The 14740-nt window shown below is 43.0% G+C and overlaps 1 long non-coding RNA gene across 1 annotated transcript; it reads left to right on the forward strand.

Annotated features, from left to right (window-relative positions):
* The first annotated feature begins 6051 nt into the window (after window positions 1–6051).
* Window positions 6052–8122, forward strand: LOC112545967 (uncharacterized). Its single transcript, XR_003089551.2, has 3 exons — window positions 6052–6138; window positions 6540–6775; window positions 8003–8122. It is a non-coding gene; the product is annotated as an uncharacterized LOC112545967 (long non-coding RNA).
* Window positions 8123–14740: the final 6618 nt, after the last annotated feature.

Below are 14740 nucleotides of genomic sequence, written 5' to 3' on the forward strand. Positions count from 1 at the left end.
GTGCAGTAACCTAGATAAATTTAGAGTACAGGTTAGGACAAACCAAAATTTCTGGCATAAACAAAAGCTCATTAGCACATAAGGAATATACAGTCTATACCTCAGCCAGAGGTCACTAGAATAACATAGGAGAAACTAACAGAGGGAAAAAAGTTTCTGCAATTTAACAAGCTTTGCATAATACTGTGACAAGAATCGCAGTGAACAAAATTCACTCGCATAGATCAAGAGCCCACAGGCACATACACAGCATACAGAACAGAACAAGGATGTTCAACAAGCACAAAAGCTGCTGATCAAAGACCAGCGTCCTCCTATTCACAAACAATATCATTCCCCTGCTAAAAGCCCTTTCACACAACGTAACTGAAAGCCCGCACTTTGAACAGGAATGAACTTTAAAGACAATAGACAAAAAAGCAACCCATATTCAAGCAATTAATACCGAGAAACAAATTCTAATTCCTACTCAGCCTTTTATGCCATCAAATATGCAGCTAATAGGAGTTCAAGGGGAAAAACTCTGAAAGGTCACCAGAAAAAATTACAGATCTGAAGGCAAGAATAAACTTTAACATTATGTATAGACTTTAGACCTAGGTTGGGCCTCATTTTTACCACTGCTATATTAGTGCACCTCACAGACATTAACAGACTCTTCCCCTGATTCACACTAATATGAAATACAATTTGTGTCTTTTCTATTCTTGAAAATAATAATTCTCTATATATTCTCATACACATCCAAATAATAAGTATGCCTGTTATGAATAGTTTAATCACCCACTAGTTTTTGTTAAAGAATACATTTAGCCTTCTCAGTTTTTAAGCATTAATAATGAAAATACGTATTTGTATAATTCTTTATATCTTCAAAGTGCTTTTAATAATCAGTTCTAGTGTTTATATCTCCTTTTTTAAAGATGGATTCACTGAGGCACAGCATGGTTAGGGGGCTTGTCCATGATCCAATAGCAGATGTGGCAACAAAAGCCAGATTAAAATTAAATTAAATGAGAATGATTAAAAGTTAAACTATGCCCAAAAATGAAGTGGAAACTACTGACAGCTGAGAGAAGGTGGGAAAAAATAAGACAAAGGCATTTTCAGAGCCAATTAACTGCAGTGAGTAAAGATCATACTGAATCTGACTAAAATATGATAAGCAAAAACCTTCCTTGCATCCCAATGAGAAGTCACTTAAATAATGTTAAACTGAACAGTCAGCTGGAGGACTCATTTTGTGCTACAGTGTTCCAAAACATTAATCAAAGGATACATAGACACTATAACAGTCCAGTATGTGACAAAAAGAAAATACTTTGCTATCATCATTGTTAAGAGCACAAACTAAAGCAGTGTTTCTCAAACTTCATTGAACCACGACACCCTTCTGACAACAAAAATTGCTACATGACTCCAGGCAAAGGGACCACGTCCAAGGCCACTGCCCCTGGAAAGAGGGCCAAAAACTGAAGCCAAAGCTTTAGGGCTTAAGCTTTGGGCAGTGGGGCTCAGAATTTGGTTTCAGCCTTTCCCCACCCTTCAAGACTAACACCAGCCCAGGTGACCCCCTTAAAACAGGCCTACGACCGACTTTGGAGTCCCGACCCAAAGTTTCAGAACTGCTGAACTAAAGAACATAACTTACAAAGCTCTGATATCTTTATGTATTAAAAGTAAATCTTGCAAAAATATATTGAAATCTTCCTTTAGTATGTTGCCAACAGAATATTAAATCTGAGGGTCTAAATAATTTTGGGTGGTAGATGGATACAGTGTTAGGACGCAAAATATATCGTTTATATTACCAGAGATTTTCAGTCACTTTGAAAAATAACGTGGCTCTCAGCTCAGAAATGAATGCACAAGATTTCTGCTGCATCTGTCACCCAGGGCTGTGAAAATCAGAGCCACATTTAAATATGGTATTAAAGCCTCTCATATGGAGCCTAATTCTAATTTCATTTCCATTGCTGAAACTCCATTGACTTCAGTAAAGTATCAGATTTACACTGAAGGAAATCAGAGCAAAATCAAGCCCACAGATCTTGATGCCACCGTAAAATTTGCTTTAACTGTGTGGTCTTATGCTAAGGGGATCCGTGCAATATTGGTTATGGTTGTTTGCCTGAAGCTGATTCCTCAGTTGAAGTCAACTGGCATCAGCTGGTGATCTGTCTTTATATTTAGATCACAAGCAAAAATAAGTTTTCTGGTCTTAGGTTAACATCTATTTGAGCACTCTGTAACCGGGTGGCCTGCTGGGGCCTTGGCGTCCCCTCCAACTCAAGGGCCGCTACACTGATCCGCCCCTGCCCCCCGGCTTCTAATGCGCCGTCCCCACGGTCCACGCCTGTCAGTCTCTCTCTCTCATGTCCTCGCCGCCTCCCCCGGCGGCTCCTCCGAGCGCCGAGTCCACCGTGCCGCTGCTCCGGGTCGCTGGCTGGTCCGGCACGGTTCCTAGCGCAGGGCTCCCCGTCCGCCCTCTCCGGGCCGCCTCGGTTGTCCCCGTCGGCCGGCTCCGCTCCAGGTCTTCTCTGGGCTGGGTCCCCTGCTGGTCCGGCGATCCGTCCTGCGGAGGAGGCTGAGAGCAGAATCTCCCCTGCTCTCCGCTTGCCTCCCCCCTTCCTGTCTTTTTCCCCCTGATTTTAAACTCCCCGCTCGGCGTTTCTCCCGCCCCCGCCCTTCTTGGGGCCGCCGCCGTCTCCCTGGGTCCTAAAGCCCCCCCGCTAGCCTCCTGCCTATTGGGTGCATGCGCGCCCGCCATTTTTGTTTTCCCCGCTTCTGCGGGTTGCCCTGCCGCGCTGCGCCGGCTCCCCGGCGCCCACTGATCTTCCGCGCGGGGTCCGGGGCTGTGGACCCTGCCTCCGTTAGGGCGGGGGTGAGTCCCCCCATCACACACTCCACAAAACTGCCAACCTCTTCTCAAATAGAGCCCGGGACTGGAATAGCAGGGTGTGCTGCAAGACAGCAGCAGGAGGAACTGGGAGAGTTCTGTAAGAGATTTCATGTCACAACTTCCATTCTGTCTGGTTCAAGCCTACATCCTACAGCAAATTCCCTGCATTTTGGAGCACTATGTTCACTTAGAAGCTTGTAAAAAAAGAAGTGGTACTAAAAGTAGAAAGTTGTGATATATTTCACTACATCCATTAAGAGAGGGATTTTTTTAAGGTTACAGCTGGCAATTGTACTGCAAGAGTTCAAAAGTCCAATAACTAGGTAATTTATAGACACACAAGTGAAAATGTCAAAGAGAAAAATAAGTGGAAATAAAACTCTTATTAAAAACACCAAACTAGGATTTGAAAATACTTCACAGGGGATAGACATGAGGATTGCTTGGCTAGGAGGAGGTGTCTGATTAGGAGACAGTATAACTTGAGGGTTACAGGCAAAGGGCAGACCAGAAGGTTTCAGGTTGGCTGACTGACTGATCCAATGAGAGGCTTTGGCAGAGGAAGCTGATAGTCAGATCCCTCATGAGATCAGACCAATTGCACAATATACTAAAAAAAATGAGGACCTGGAAATTATATTTGAATTTTCTGCTGTGGGGTAAGCTTGTTCTTGCATAACAGCACTGGCACATATAAGAAATGTCATTATCATTTTAAAGAACTATCTATTCTTGCTTTATTACCCAGATCTTTCTAATTATTACTCTTGGCTCTCTGTTATATGCTATTCTCCCATATTCGGATTCAAAACAAAATAGCCAGAGACATCGTTGTATTTTTAAAAGCTTCAAAACAGCCACTGCTGCCCTCTCAATGGCATCATACACAAAAGCCAAAGTGATGACATGACAAAAATATAAATACTTGACAAACCTGTTTTTCCCCAAAGACAAGTTAAATCATTGCCACTGTCAAAGAGTAGCAGATGTTCAGGGCCACATATCCAGCAGATACATTTGTGAGGCAGATAATTAAAAAAGAAAAAGATTTTGACATCTCTGCCTTTGCACAGTGCTGCTTTTAGTACTAAAATCTTAATATCTGCAGAGGACTTGCTGCTGACAAGTTTTCTGCAACTACTGAATTTTCCCTAAAGGAGAAATTTACTCCAATTATTTTTGCACTGGGCAGAGATATATCAACCTAACAAACCGATATCTAAAGGACACCCGATAGAGACATTCCATCTGCTTTCATCACTAGTTAAGAGTATCTTCAACTTTGAAACTGTTTACATAGTCCAAGAATGACATTTAGAAGTCAGTAGATAGGTTTAAGGTGAAATTAGCTCTAAGTGCTTAGCATATGCTCTTCAAAATAAAATATTTATTCTGAAAAAATATCTATAACCTTGATCATACAAACTGCAGAAAACTGTTGATTTAAGTTTAAATTTTAACTCATTTGCTGAATGGCTTTATTGAATACTGAAGACAGTGTTTCTGCTGCTGTTTTTGTATCTGCTTATAGTCTTTTAGCGAATATTTCTTTGTTTAAGGACGTGAACTAGATGTAAATGACATTGTAATTTTTCTAACATTTAAACTGAGATTTCATCAGCTGTCTGTACTGAGAGAAAGAACATTCTTTGCTCCAGTGAAATTAGCCAATAATCCCATTATTAGAAGAAGGAAAAAGTGAGACTTTTTGTCCCTTAAAATGTTGCTAAGAAAAGTTCAAAGATATGATGTTGTTTAGAGATCAATGAAAACTAGATGGAATTTAAATATTAAGAGGCATGAATTTGCCTTCAGGTAAAAGATGATATTTGCATAATAACGAGAATGACTCATATGCTGGGAGGTGAACGTCTGACTAGAATCTAAAATTCAGGCGCTGGAATGATCTTTTACCTTAGATGGCAATAGGAAATATGCTAATCTCGGGGAAGTTAGTTGTCCATCATATTCAGCATTTTCCATAGGAATGAAATGGATAGAATTCACAAGCAGGATATATGTAACAAGAGACTGAGCCAAATTTTCCTCGCAGTTACACAGGTGCAATTCTCACTGTTTTTAATAAAGCCAATGGATTTTACACCACCTGGCCAGATATGCAGTTAGCAAACAAGCAGAGTCAATATGTTATTTCTAAAGTGCTTCCTTAGTCAAAATTCCCACTGAGAGTTTTGACTGAACAAGAGTTCCAAGATCCATTATGAAAATTCTGAAGTTTTCCCTATTTGGTAATAAATGCAAGCCTAATAACTTTCATTAATGCTTTTGCTTCATCTTTCTCTCTTGCTGCTTTTCTTCTCACTCTTTATTATTCCTTGCTCCTTATTTTACTTTTTTTCTCTTTACCACACATCTCTCTTCCTCTGCCCACTTTGGTCCCCTCACATATGTCCACCCATCAAACATGTCTTTAATTTCCTTTGTGTTTTATATGTATAGGAGCAAATGCAATGACCTATCTGCTAAACGAACTTTCTCATCTGCATGAAAGACCCAGCCTTCAAAATTGGGTATTTAAATCTATATTTGGTCACCTGATTACTTTTGGAAAGCACCTAAGGCTATGTCTACACTGCAGAGAAAAGTCAGAAAAAGATATGCGAATTGCAACCCCCTTTTTTTTTTCCAGAAGAGGCTTATCTGAAATTTGGCCCATCTACATGGGGCCAAATTTCAGAAAAAACTCCTCTTTTGGAACATCCCTTATTCCTCTCACTGAGAGGTATAAAGGGATGCCAAAAGAACACGTCTGCTTCTTCAGAAACTGTTCTGAAAAAGCGGACATACTCCCTGGATATGGCAGAGCTCTGCAGTCTAGACCTAGCCTAAGTCAGGGGCAGCCAAGCTTATTAATCCGACCCATGTCCCGTCCCTGCGACATGGAGTAATGCCGCTCAAAGTGGCTGGCTGCTCCCTGTGGTAGTCTGCATTTTAGAGGCAGGGGAGGGAGGCTTAGTGTGCTGCCCCCACTCCCAGCACAATATCTCAACTCCTATTGGTTGGGTGGGGGAAGTTTAGCATGTTTTCTCAGCTCCCATTGGCCAGTTTCTGGCCAATAGAAACTGAGAGGTTTTGTTGGGGGTGAGAACAGCACACAAAAGCCTCCCCACACATCAAATAGAGCCTCATGCAACTGTCAGCTGCTTTGAGCAGTCTGGGGCTGCTGGCAGGCAGGGAAGCCTGCTTGAGACTGCTGCTGGCTGGGAGCTTCTTAGGTAGGTGCCCCCTGGACAGAGTCTGCCTTTGGCATCCCACTCCCACACACCAACTCCCTCCCAGACCCTACACCTGCTTCTATAACACTCCATCAGGCCAGAATCCTCTCCTGCACCCATACCCCTTCCCAAACCCTGCACCCCAATTCCCTGTCCCAAGTCACAACCCCCTCCTTCACTCTAAACTACCTCTCAGACTCCACATCCTCTCCTGGACTCAAATCTCTTACCCCGAGCTCACTTCTTCACCCAACCTCCATCCCTGACCTCACAGCCCCTCCATAGCAAAGTGCGGCCCCTGATCACTCATCAGAAATTATTGTCCACCCCTGATCTAAATTTAGGTACCCAGTTCAACCATAACATACATTTTTAACACCTTTAAAAACTTTCTGTTACAGCTGCCATAATGGGCCAGTTCTGTCTGCAGATAAAAGACACAAGTTGCGGCACCCATTGACTTCCAAATTCCAGTCTCAGTTACACCAGTATTATTTCCAGTTAAGTCAATGGAGATAATCCAGATTTACAGATTGAACCCCTATGAACTTCATTCTTGATCACACTCTGATGAGAATCAGAGCTGGCATTGGAGTGTAAACAGATATGGTACTAGCCGCCTGGTGGCCCTGTGCAGGTATGTTTTGCACAAACACACACACCCTCAACACATATAATAAAAAGCTAGTGGGGGGGGGGATTCTGCCTTGAACTGCTCAGAGCCCTAAGCAATTGCTCAGTCTGATTACACCCTGTGCTATATGTAAAGCCAATCTAACTAAGCAAAGAGTCAGGCCATTGTTTCTTTTACTGAGGTTAACCATTGCAACAAATTTCTGTGTGGTGAGACTGAGAGAGGAGGTGCTGTGGCGACAGTTGTGGTGCAGAGAACATGGCTGATCAGTAGGGTGGGAGCTGCCAGCTGCATTATCTTTAGAATGATCAACTTTGAAAAAAAATCCTTTATTAAAATTAACATACAAAGAATATCAGCAGAGATTTGTTTTTACAAACATTAGGAGCCAAGTTCTTCCAAAGCAGCTAAGTTGTACTCAGTGATAATGTGGATCATGCCATATTTCAAGTCCTCTGATCAGGGCCACTGATGTGGAGGAGGGGAGCAAAAGTGAAAGCTGCCAAGGCACCTATTGATTTAAAAGGACTTCAAGCTCCTGCCGCTGCTGTAGTGGCTGGGGGCCCAGGGCCCTTTAAATAGCTGCCAAAGTCCCTGGCTCCTCCGCCTTTCAGCCCAGGGTCCTAGCAATTCCGTTTTCAGCCCTGCCCCTGAACCTGGGGCCACTGGATGCTAGGCCAGTTCCCAGAACACAATTGTGCAGCCTGAAGACTACTCTATTTCACCTGAGTTGCCAACCACTCACCAGGGTTATCCTAACAAATGGGCACAGCAATATCTCAAGTCATTCCCTTTTGTCATGGTCATCAACCCTATGACAATAGTTGTGTGCTACAGATTGCCGGCCCATTAAACAGAGTTAGACTGCTTTGAACCACCAGTATGGTGCCAGAAGCCATGAGCAACTGGAGAATCCTGCCAGTGGATTACATTGAAAGGAGCAGTCTATTTTATGCCATTTTATCTAGCAAAAGATTCCATTTAAAAAAAAATCATATTCCTCAACCTATAAACCAGTTTTTCATTCCTGGCACACTGCATGGTCCATTCCTATATTATCTTGTCTTTGGCTTTCGGCATGGAAAAGAAAAACTGCACATCAGTGGGATCACTGAGCGGTGCACAGATTAGACTCAGGCCCTTGGCTTGATCACTTCCAGAGCCATGAATAACAAAAATTAAAAGTTCTTTTAGATTTTCTTAGTGACTAACACCTTGCCTTTCTTCCAGTGTAATCTTGGAAGCATCAACTCACCCTGTTAGAAACTCTGCTCAGGACAGATCCTTCCTGCCAGTAAATAATGTTTGTGGGAACTTCAAATAGAGAGAAGTATGTTTATGCTGCAATTTGAATTTAAAGATTTTTTAAGAGTGGTAGAAAAACTAATTACCAGGAAAATTAACTCAGATCCACTGAGCAGTTAGGGTACTAGCTTGTTAGTTTGAACTGGGTAGGCAAATGAGGGCAACCAGAGTTGCAAATGAAGCCCGGGATTTAAATATCCTGGGCTTCATTTGCATGTTCCTGGGCACCGCCATTTTTAAATCCCCCTTAGTCCGAACTAACTGCCCACGGCTAGACGCGGCAGTTAAACGTTAATTCAAACTAATTCGTTAGTTTGAATTAACTGTTACTCTTCATTCGACGAGGATTAACAGTTAATTCCAACTAATGAGTTGGACACCAAAGGAAAGGAATGGGTAGCAGGCTTCAAACTAGTAACAGAAAGTTGTTCTTCACAAAGCAAAGAGTCAACCTGTGGAACTCCTGGCTGCAGAAGGCTGTGAAGGCTAGAACTAGAACAGAGTTTAAAGAGAAGTGAGATAAAGTCATGGAGGTTGGGTCCATGGAGTGCTATTAGCCAGGGGGTAGGAGTGGTGTCCCTACCCAAAGTTTGTGGAAGGCTGGAGAGGGATGGCATGAGACAAATGGCTTGGTCACTGTCTTCGGTCCATCCACTCCAGGGTACCTAGGGTTGGCCGCTGTCGGCAGACAGGCTACTGGGCTAGATGGACCTTTGGTCTGACCCCGTATGGCCATTGTAAGCTCAGGGTCAGGGGTCTCAGTGGACCACCTTGATTTTCATGCACACCTGCTCCTGGGTGGCCAGGCTGGCAGCTCTCGTGCCCTAGACGGCCACTTTCCTGTGCCTAGTGCGGAGGTCATGGATGAGGTCCACGATGTCCACACTAGACCAGGCGGATGCCCGCCTCTTGCGGTCCTGGGCAAGCTCCCGGGAGCCACCAGCCTGGTCCCGGGAAGAGGGGGAGGGCTGGGGGGCATTGGGTGGCTGGCTCGAGCCGTGCCAGGTGCAGGGTCTGCTGGCTGTGTGCTGGCAGGCTTGCACCTAGCACGGGCACCGTAGCCAGCCCGTGCCTCTTTAAGGGGGTCTGGGGCCGGGAGGGGGGCATACGAGTTTCCCTGGTGTTGGCCAGAGTGGCCAGCAGGGAAAGCTGGGGAGGGCTAGCCTCCCACTAGTTCGAATTAAGAGGCTACACACCCCTTAATTCGAACTAGTAAGTTCGAACTAGGCTTAGTCCTCGTAGAATGAGGTTTACCTAGTTCGAACTAAGCGCTCCGCTAGTTCGAATTAAGTTCGAACTAGCGGAGCGCTTGTGTAGCGCCTATCAAAGTTAATTTGAACTAAAGTCCGTTAGTTCGAATTAACTTTGTAGTATAGACATACCCAATGGGAGTTTTGACAACATTGACAGCAAAAGAAATCAGTTGAGCTCCATCATGTGGAGCTGAGAGGAAAATTTTACCTGTTATGTGAGGTTTTCAATTTGGTTTGGTTTTAGTCGTATGTAAAAAAAGCACTGACAACATGCAGCCAGTAAGGAATAATATAATTGTTTTACTTCTGATCAGCTTCTAACCAATATTCATATGTGGGTAGGTAGGCAAAAATCACATATAATCAGTTAGCAAACCTACATTGTTTGGCTACTCCATTATTTGATCAGCAGCTAAATTATTTTGGAGTTTACTGTCAGACATCAGAGCTTCAAGGCAACTGAAAAAAGAACAGAACAGAAGACCAAAAAAAGCTGGTTGAAAACTGGAGGATGGAACAGCAAAGAAACACAAATAGAGGGAAAATAGGTAGTTTATAGAGAATATTGATTTAAAAAAGATCCTAAAAAGTCTTCCTGGGAACCACCATACTCCTGGGTTGTGAAAAGTAGATTGGTGAATCCATTCAGCCCCTGGACATACTCTTCAGTCTTGAAAATAAGACATGCAAAGAGTATTTTAAGATATGCCAAGTAGTTCACACAGATGCCAAATCACACCATTTGCAAGCATGACAGAGTAGTCTGGGTTTTCTCTCAAGATCATAGGCTTAGATGAAGTAATTATGCTGTGATTAGTATGTCATTACACACACACACACACAAGCACATTCACCTGGACCTAGATCCTTAAGGAAGCAGGCCCCAGCTTTAACAATTTTTGAAGAGTTTGCCATCTTGAAACGTTTTCTCTTCCTTATTCACCTTCCTTTGTGTAAGCAGGGGAATGGTCCCGCTACTGTGGGGAACTTTCCTGGGTTCTATACTACCCCGGTGAAATGGACCAGCAAAAGGATCTGAGTCCCCACTCCCACTTCTTTTACCCAAAGGCCTCTGTGATCCTGAGGGCTCCCCTTCCACTCTCCTGCATAGCAGAGTCCTCAAAATCCCAGCAAGGCTGAGCCCAGGTTTTCTGGGGCTTAATCCCTGACCTTGTAGTTACTTAGGGCAGGGGCTAGACTGTCCCCACTCCAGGGTGCTCTCTTCACACTTTCTTGACCCAGTGACCATTACATACAGTTCAAAGCAAATACAATTTATTAAATAGCAACTGATTAAAAAGAAAAGAATAAGGAAAAAGTGAGAAAGGTTAAATGAGAACACATAGCCCTGCTTTGTAGCACGGGGACATCACAAACAGCAGTCTGTAGAGTATAAGGACAGTTCACAGTCTGTTCCTTATAGGTCCCAGGGCTCTCTCTCAGGCCCTGGCTGTGCTGCAGGGGGGGCTGCAGGTTGGACATGCTCACTCTGGCAGTGACCACGCAACTTCAGGCTCTAGGTGGCAGGACCCCTCTCCCAGTTGGAGTTACAATTCCTCTCCAAGTCTGGCCTGCAGGGCCTCTTGGCTGGTGGTGTCTCCCTGCCCAGATCCTCTTTCCCCCCCTTTGCTGGTCCCAGCTGCTCACCACACCCAGCTGCAGACTGTGCTGCTTTGCCAGCCTCCAGCTCCTTGCATTGCTCCTCTGACCCCTTTGGCTCTGGTAACTGTAGGTCTGCCTCTTAGCACAGCTTGCACTCCTTGGGCTGTGTGTGTCTGGCTCTGTCACTGCAAAAACAACAAAAGGTCTGGTAGCACTTTATAGACTAACGAAACATGTAGATAGTATCATGAGCACAGCCCACTTATTCACAGGGTCTGCGCTCTGTGGGCTGAATGGGCCTCTAGCTCTGTCACTGCAGGTCTGCTCCTCAGTGCAGCCTAGACCCATTGCTACTCTTCTTAGCTCTCTCGCTCTTTGACTCAGACCCAGAAAATCCCAGCACACACGGAGAATGGAACCTGGCCTCTTAATTCCCCCATTGGCCTGTCCAACCTGTCAATCAGGCAGACCTGGCATGTTGGCTTCTTCCCATTGTCCCTGGGGTCTGTCAGTCTCAGGGCCCTGATTTCTCATGGACCCTTCCCCTTTTGGTATTGGGAGCTGGCCAACCAAAAACTCCCACTGAGTTTTAGTAAGGAGCTAACAGTCTCCTTACATTTGCTTCAGCCTATATCTCATTCGGCACTCTTTTCAAAGCATCTTCTTGTATAGGCATATATTTTCAGAAGCTCACTTGGAAAAAAGGCCAACAGAAAGTTTCTTTTGACACATACACTGAAGTGGATAGAAAGTTTCATCACGTTACTTTGCACACTACCTAGGAAAGTGTGCTTTCTGAGCCTGGAATTGTCTCCTGAAAAGTCCTACATTATCTTTGACATTTACCATACTCAAGAATGGCCATACTGAACATGACCAAAGGCCCATGTAGCCCAGTATCCTACCTTCTGATATTGGCCAATGCCAGGTGTCCCAGAGGTAATGAACAGAACAGGTAATTATCAAATGATCCATCCCCTGTCACCTATTCCTAGCAAACATAGTCTGGGGACACCATCTCTGCCCCTCCTGGACTAATAGCCATCGATGGACCTATCTTCTGTAAGCTTATCTAATTCTTATCTAATCCGTGTTGTAGTTTTGGCCTTCATAATATTCTCTGGAAAGGAGTTCCACCATGTTGATAGAGCACTGTGTAAAAAAAACCCACTTCCTTTTGCTGCCTATTTGGTGCCCCCTAGTTGTTGTGTTATGAGGAGTAAATAACACTTCCTTATTTACTTTCTCCACACCAGTCATGATTTTATAGACATCAATCATACTCTTTAATCATCTATTTTCCAAACTGAAAAGTTCCAGTGTTATTAATCTCCTCGTACAGAAACCATTCCATACATCTAATCATTTTATTTGCTTTTTTTTGAACTTTTTCCAATTCCAATATATGGTGTTTTGGGGGAGAATGTTTATTTTTAAGATAGAGTGACCACGTCTGCACGCAGCATTCAAAATGTGGATGTACCATGGATTTATAAAGAGGCACTATGACATTTTCTGTACTATTTTCTATCTCTTTTATAATGATTCCCAACATTCTGTTTGTTTGGGAGCTTTTTTGACTGCCAGTGCACACTGAGTGAACGTTTTCAATGAACTATCCACAATGACTTCAAAAGTTTTTTTTCTTGTGCGGTAACAGGTAATTCAGATCCCATCACTTTATATGCATGGTTGGGATTGTGTTTTCCACTGTGCATTACTTTGCATTTATTTTCTTCTGCCATTTTGTTGCCCAGTTATCCAGTTCTGGGAGATCCTTTTGTAGCTTTTTGTAGTCTGCTTGGGACTTAACTATCTTGAGTAGTTTTGTATCATCTGCATATTTTGCCACTCCTTTCCCCATGTCATTTATGAATATGTTGAATAGGATTGGTCCCAGCACCTCTCTCTAGTCTGAAAACTGACCATTTATTCCTACCCTTTGTTACCTATCTTTTAAGCAGTTACCAATTCATAAAAGGGTGCTCCTCTCATCTTATGACAGATTACTTTGCTTAAAAGCCTTCGGTGAGGCACCCTGTCAAAGAGGTTCTAGAAATTAAGGACACCATATCCAATGGATCCTGCTTTCCAACATGCTTGTTGACCCCCTCAAAGAATTCTAGTAGATTGGTGAGGCATGATTTCCCTTACAAAAATCATGTTGGTTCTTGCCCAACAAATTATGTTCATCTGTATGTCTGACAATTTTGTTATTAACTATAGTTTCAAACAGTTTGCCTGGTATTGAAAGCAAATATTTCTGGTCTGTAATTGCTGGGATCACCCATGGAGCCCTCTTTAAAAATTGGCATCACATAAGCTATCAGTAACTGTTTTTCATAATAAGTTATAACTATAGTTAGTAGTTCTTCAGTTTCACATTTGAGTTCCTTCAGAACTTATTACTGTTTAGTTCAGTGGTCTCCAACCCATCGATTATGATCGACCAGTCGATTGCAGTGTCTCTAACAGTTGGTCTCCGTCAGTATTCCCTCTAAGGTGTGCGCCTGTATGGAGCACACAAAAAACTTTAAGCCCACCCACAGGATCGGTCGGCAGAGGCTTTCCTTGCTGACCAATCCCCGTCTTGACTGCCGCTTTGTGCCGACAAACAGCTGAGCCGGCACAACGTGGCGGCCATTTTTATTCTAATGGAGCGGGGGATATTTAAATCCCAGCTTCATTGACTATGTCGGTATGTCTAATTTACATGCCTCTGTCGGCAGAGGCATGTAGTCTAGACATACCCTTGGTGAGTAGAGGACAAAAATGTATAATTATATATACTTGATTTTAGATATATATAGCATACATTAAAAAGAGACTGTTTATTCTACATTTTCTTAGGGATAGATCTTCCTTACATCCTCAACCATGAAGACCAATGCAAATAATTCAGTTAGTTTCTTTGAAAACATTTTATTGTCTTTGAGTGCTCCTTTAGCATTTCAGTCATCCACTAGCCCCACTGGTTGTTCAGCAAGCTTCCTCCTTCTCGTGCACTTATAAAAAAACTATTACTTTTTGAATCTTTGACTAGCTGTTCTTCAAATTCTTTTTTGGCCCTCCTAATTGATTTTTTACATGTCATTTGCTAGAGTTTATCCTCCTTTCTATTTTCCTAACTAGGATTTAACTTCCACTTTTTAAATGGAAAGATTTTTTTTGGCTCCCACTGATTCTTTTACTTCATTATTAAGCCATGGTAGCACTTTTTTGGTTCTCTTACTATGTTCTTTAATTTGGGATATACATTTAATTTGAGCTTCTATTATGGTGCCTTTATAAAGTTTCCATGCAGTTTGCAGGGATTTCACTTTCGACACTGTACATTTTAATTTCTGTTTAACATCCGCATTTTTGTGCAGTCTCCTTTCTGAAATTAAATTCTATACTGTTGGGCTGCTGTAATGATTTTCCCCACCACAGAAATGCTAAATTTAATTATATTATGATCACTATTTCCAAGCAGTCCAGCTATATTCACCTCTTGGACCAGATCTTGTGCTCCATTTAGGACTACATCAAGAATTGCCTCTCCTCTTGTGGGTTCCAGAACCAGCTGCTCCAAGAAGCAGTCATTTAAGATGTCAAGAAAGTTTCTCTCTGCATCCCGTCCTGAGGCGACATGTACCTAGTCAATATGGGGATAGTTGACATCCCCCATTATTACTGATTTTTTTTATTTTTATAGCCGCTGTAATCTCCCTGAGCAGTCATTATCACCATCCTGGTTGGGTGGTTGGTAATATATCCCTAGTGCTATATACTTATTATTAGGGCATGGAATTACTATCCATAGTGA

Source organism: Pelodiscus sinensis, chromosome 2, assembly GCF_052426305.1.
Source record: "Pelodiscus sinensis isolate ZL-2025 chromosome 2, ASM5242630v1, whole genome shotgun sequence".
In the NCBI taxonomy this organism is placed as follows: domain Eukaryota; kingdom Metazoa; phylum Chordata; order Testudines; family Trionychidae; genus Pelodiscus; species Pelodiscus sinensis.